Here is a 6045-nt window from a genome sequence, read left to right as displayed (position 1 = left end):
TCACGTGTTCATGCAACGAAGAACCCACGCGCAGCGCAACTATAGCGTGTGCCCCCAACTTTACCTTAACTTTGGTAATACTACAGTGAGCCTGACGCCAGTAAACCTCAATAAGTATGAATTGTGAATGCTATGAAATAGGTCAAGGAAGCAGCCTTCATTACTGAGCCTGCCCACCCCAGCATGGCCAATATTAATATTTCACACCATTATGGGGAATAATTACATTGGCCATCTCAGCTCAAGCTTATATTCAGACAGACCTTGATGCTTAAGTTCCAATTCAAATGAAAATAATCCTTGATGAGGGTGATGACACAAAAGATTAAATATAATTTTTATTACAGAAAAAGCAGCAATGGCAGCCTACAGACACCTGCTACGTAGAGTGGCTCACGTGGGACAATGGGAAGACCTGGCCATCAGGAGGAGAACCCGTTTGTTCAGGAGCCGTAGGGATCCCTTTGAAATGTACTCGGAAGGAGTTCACTCAACGCTTTCGGCTCTCCAAGCAAGTCACCCTGGATCTCTTATAAAAAATCCAGCACCTATTGCCAGATTGTACCAGGAAAAGAGGTAAGCTTAAAATATCATAGGTCTGAAAATATAAAAATGCCATTCTTTACAGGTACTTTAATCAGACCTGATCAAGCTGTGGCTAGCAAGATTAATGTACTGATGCTTAACTGCAACAGGATCCGATTCAGGAAAAAAGTTTGCCGGAGGCCCGATTGTTGAAAAGTCCGATGAAATTGCCTACCACACAATTTGGAATGTCCTGCGAGTTTTGTTGTTATAGCCGCAGCGCACTTCTGAGCTAGTTTCCAGTATTCGCTCAGGACCATGGGGGGGCGGCCCCTGGGTCCCCCTTTAGATCTGCCAACGAACCACAACCATAAACAGGGACAGCCCTGATAGTTTTCAAATTATACGAGGTGCCAAAGTCACAGATCCATACCCAAGTTATTCTCAGCTATGTAAAAATATGTCTACATATAATGTCTATGATTTTTTTGTCAAATTATCATTCTTAAGGAATAAATGTTTATTTCATATTTCCTAGCGATAGAGTTTAGGTCAAAGCAAACAATTCAGTTCAACATATCTTTTGACACACTTTTCTAACATGAGTTTCTGTTGTCAGCCATAATTTCTGTGGGGGGGGGGCTAGGGGGCTACAGCCCCTCCAATGTTTTTCAATCAGCCTTAAAATGCCCCTAAAAGTGCCTATTTACAAAATATTACCTCACCTGCACATCCTTGCTTCGATCGCTAACCTCTTCCCCCCCCCCCACCTCATGAAACTATGATGCCTTCTAGACCCCTGCAAAAATCTGCAAAAATTATGGGCTTGGTTATTGATTGGTTGAAAAGTAGGATAAGGCAGTCATCCACATTCTCAGTGAAAGTAAGGTGAAGGTAGGGGCACATACTATAGTTGCACATGGCCTGAGTGCTGACCTCTGTCACATTAGCACTATAGCCTGTGGTGGATATGAACCCATTACCCCAAAAGAGAGGGCAGGTGTAACATCTGGGTTACCACAGGTTTCCACAGGTACCCATTAATTTGACAGGCACAAGAGGGAGAATGAACAGTTGGGTGAGGTGCACACCGACTGGGATTTGAACCTAGATCTGTGGATTTGTAGCTTGGCACGATAACCACATCACCATGGAGGTGCAGTCATCAGGAATTATTATTATTGCTATTGTTGTTATTATTATTATTATTATTATTATTATTATTATTATTATTATTATTATTATTATTATTATTATTATTATTATTTATTGTTATTATAATTATAATTATTATTATTTTCATTATTATTAATTAATTTATTATTATTATTATATTTTTTTAATAATTATTATTATTTTCATTATTATTAATTAATTTATTATTATTATTATTATTATTATTATTATTATTATTATTATTATTATTATTATTATTATTATTATTTATTTTTATAATAATTTTTATTTTTATTATTATTAATTAATTTATTATTATTATTATTATTATTATTATTATTATTATTATTATTATTATTATTATTATTATTATTATTATTATTATTATTATTATTATTATTATTATTATTATTATTATTATTATTATTATTATTTTTGTTATTATTATTATCATTATTATTTTCATTATTATTATTATTATTATTAATATTATAATTATTAATATTATCATTATTATTATTATTAATATTATTATCAGCCTGTTTCCGGATGTCAGGAGTATACTGGGCCCTGGGAGAACCTTCTTTTCTCTTGTAGGTACACACCATCCCGAAACAAAACAGAAGTGTGTACCATTTATGTAGCTGTGGTCTCTTGTACCCCATTATGGTGGTCTCAACTACCCCATGTTATATAAAGATCAATACAAAGTAAACATTAACATTGATCACCTCCACATTGGCTGTATACTTACATAGGATGCCTGGCTACAGATCACAGAAATTGGACTTGGCTGAGGGACACGGCTTGTGTACAGCACACATTAGCGTTACTGGGTCACATTCCTCGAATATACATACACAAATGAATAGGAATGAGGGGTACTTGTGGAATGAGTGAAAATATGTGGTTTACATTTTCAGATCTTATGTACTTGAATGTCTACAAAACAGAAGTTAACAAAACAGTCCTACCTATTATTATATATATATATATATATATATATATTTTTTTATAATTTTTAAAAGAAATTTCCTTAGCTGGTCTCAGTTGCCCCAGGTGGTCGCAATAGCCCCGTTCTATGGTGTGTGTGTGTATATATATAAATATATATATATATATATATATATATATATATATATATATATATATATATATATATATATATATATATATATATATATATATATATATATATATATATATATATATACACGTATATATATTCTGATAAATATTTCTTTCTTACAGGGCTTCCAATCCCACCACGTCTCCAGCTGCTGGTAACCCTCCGCTACTATGCCACTGGGAGCTTCCAGCTTGACATGGGGGATTGCTGTGACATGTCGCTGCCCAGTGTATCTACCTGTGTCAAGACTGTGACCAGTGCAATCTGCCAGCTAGCAGGGGACTACATAAAGTTCCCCAGTCCTGCTGAAGAACAGGATGTCATGCGACAATTTGCCGAGGTAGCTGCCATGCCCGGAGTTATTGGATGTGTAGATGGTGTACACATCCCAATCATCAGTTCAGGTGGAGAAGATGCAGAACTTTACCGCTGCAGGAAAGGCTTCTTTTCATTGAATGTAATGGGGGTCTGCAACTCATCCATGCTCTTCACAAATCTGGTCGTGAACTGGCAAGGTAGTGCACATGATGCCCGCATCTTCAGTGAGTCTGTTTTGTGTGCTACTCTGGAGGGAGGGCAGTACAGAGGATACTTGTTGGGGGATTCGGGCTATGCCTGTAAAAGCTACCTTTTAACTCCCATTCGAATTCCTCGTACTGTTAAGGAGAGGCATTACAATGCCTCTCACATCAAAACAAGGAACCTGATCGAGAGAACGTTCGGGATTTGGAAAAAAAATTGCTATTCTCTCAAAGCCAATGAGAACAGCACTCTCAACATCAAAAAAAATTGTGACTGCATGTGCCATCCTGCACAATATTGCAATCCTCAACAAACTCCCCATTGACATGCCAGAAGAAGAACTTGAGCCCATCAACATAGACATACTTGCAGAGGATGATGTAGGCACTGGAAATGCTCGCAGAGCTTCCATTGTTGAGAGATTCTTTTAGATCTTCTGTGGATGTCAAAATGTACACCATTGAGTGCTGGCAATGGAACCCAGGCTTCTGGATAGGAGTCAGGGCAGCAAGCCAACCGAGCCATCGATGATTTAAAAGTTCTCCGTCTAGTCCAAGACCTACACTGCCCATGGTGCCTCACACAGCCTAACACACCAGAACATTTCCTGCTCCACTGCCCAAGATTCCACTCCCTCCACACCAACCTCAAATTAAGCATCCCTAACCAGACTCAACATCCACAGGCCAACTTTACATAGAAGGCCTGCTGGGCAGCGACACCCTCAGCCCCAACACTGCCTTCCAAGCCCTCAAGTCTATGCAGACCTTCCTACAGAAGTCCTGGCAACTCAACAGGATCTAACCCCTCCCCTGGTGACACATCGACAGAATAACAACATCCGCTAACATTTCCCACTGATGGGGCTCAGGAGGCAGTGGTCCCACAGCCTAACCAGCCCCATAAAACACCCCAGAAAAAGATGATCCCAGAGGCCACTTCTCTGGCACTGTATCTGACATCCTCGCCCCCACTGTGGATATGCAGGAAAGGTGACTTCGCCCACACTCATGGTGGCTGGAAATGCTTTTATTTAACCCACAGTAGCACATGCGGTGCTATATATATTAGAGGAACTGCAATAACACATTGAAAATTCAGTAATCTACATGACAAAATTTTTCACTATTATTGCAGTTTTCCTAATGTAAATATATACTACAGGTGGCATTATGGGTTGACTAAAAGCGATTAAAAGCGTTTCCAGCTACCATGAGTGTGAGCGAGGTCACTTTTCCTTCATATCCACAGTAGGGGCCAGGGTGTCAGGTATAGTGCTGCATAAGTGGCCCTTGGCATGGTGACCTCAGTAGCTCAGTTGGGTTGATTTATACACAGATAGCCCAGGTTTGATCTTTTTTTTCCCAGCCTATAGTGCTTTTAGGCTTTCTTGAGAGACCTGGATGGTAGTCGGCCCTAGCCCGTCATGATGCAGGCAAGTGTTTTATAGTGGCGCCGTCTTTTCTTGGTGTGGTGGTTGGTCACAGTGGTGTACATTTTGAGATCTTTATTGTAGTTCCTTTTAATAATAAGTTATGTCTGTTCAGAAAATGAAAATAGCTTGTAAGATTTTGCATATATATTTTCCGATCAAAATTTACAGTCTCTTTAATTTGTTCATTTCCTGTCTGAAGCCTATACGTACATAATCATGATATAAATAAATGAACAAAAATATTTATCAAACATCACTGAATATAATGTATTTCCTACTACAACTACTACTACTAACACAAGTTAATGTTGGCAATATATGCTAAAATGCTGATGATACAGAGATTGGCAGAGTAATTGAGTCGGATCGGGTCGCTAGTATTCTCCAGGATGAACTAGACAGATTGCGTGAATGGGCAGCGAAGTGGCAGATGGAGTTCAATGTCTGGAGGTGCAAAGAATGGGCTAATCACTCTGACGTAATATTCTTGATGTATAAATAAAAACCCACACTGGCAGACGATAGTTATATTTTTAACTAAACAGTTTCGGTGGACACTGCCACCATCTTCAGTGGTGTAAAGAAAGACCACTGAAGATGGTGGCAGTGTTGGTTTTTATTTATACATCTGGAAGTGCAGTACTCTGAGTGTATATGGGAACAACCCCTCATAATTATTGGTTAAATGACACTCCCCTAAGAAGATCAAGGTGTGAGAGGAATTCAGGGATCTTGATGACCTCTGATCTCCATCTAAGGGTACAATGCATTCATCCTAGATATTGTGCAAATAGGGTACTGGGATTCATTTCAAGGAGAGTAAGCAACAAGTGCTGATGTCATCAAGCTATATTTAGCATTAGTTAGATCTTATCATGATAATGTGTTTTTTTCTGGTCACCTTCATAATTGTAGACTGGGTATCAAAATGTTAGAATTGGTACCGTGGAGGATGACAAAGATGATTTACGGGTTAAAAAACTTGACATATGAGGAGACTCGAACAGTTAATTAAACTTGCATTTTCTAGAGAGGCAAAGGGTGCAAGGAGACTTGATCGAAGTTTATAAATGGATGAAGGGCTTTAATAAGGGGGATATTTATAAGGTTCTGATGGTAAGAGAGCTGGGTAGGACATGTAATAATGGGTTTAAATTTGATAAATTCAGATTCCACAGGGTCATAGGCAAAAAATACTTAACCAACAAGAGAATGAGTGGAACAGGCCTGGCCTTCATGTTATGAGAGTCAATAAGAT

General features: G+C 38.4%; 1 pseudogene; it reads left to right on the top strand.

The window, feature by feature from the left end:
- Window positions 1-358: 358 nt before the first annotated feature.
- LOC126991756 (putative nuclease HARBI1) lies at window positions 359-4485 on the top strand (annotated as a pseudogene).
- The last annotated feature ends 1560 nt before the right edge of the window (window positions 4486-6045 follow it).

The sequence above is a fragment of the Eriocheir sinensis genome, unplaced genomic scaffold (genome assembly GCF_024679095.1).
Source record: "Eriocheir sinensis breed Jianghai 21 unplaced genomic scaffold, ASM2467909v1 Scaffold331, whole genome shotgun sequence".
Taxonomy (NCBI): Eukaryota; Metazoa; Arthropoda; class Malacostraca; order Decapoda; family Varunidae; genus Eriocheir; species Eriocheir sinensis.
Note: the sequence above shows the minus strand (reverse complement) of the source record. Positions and strands in the feature narration are given on the sequence as shown.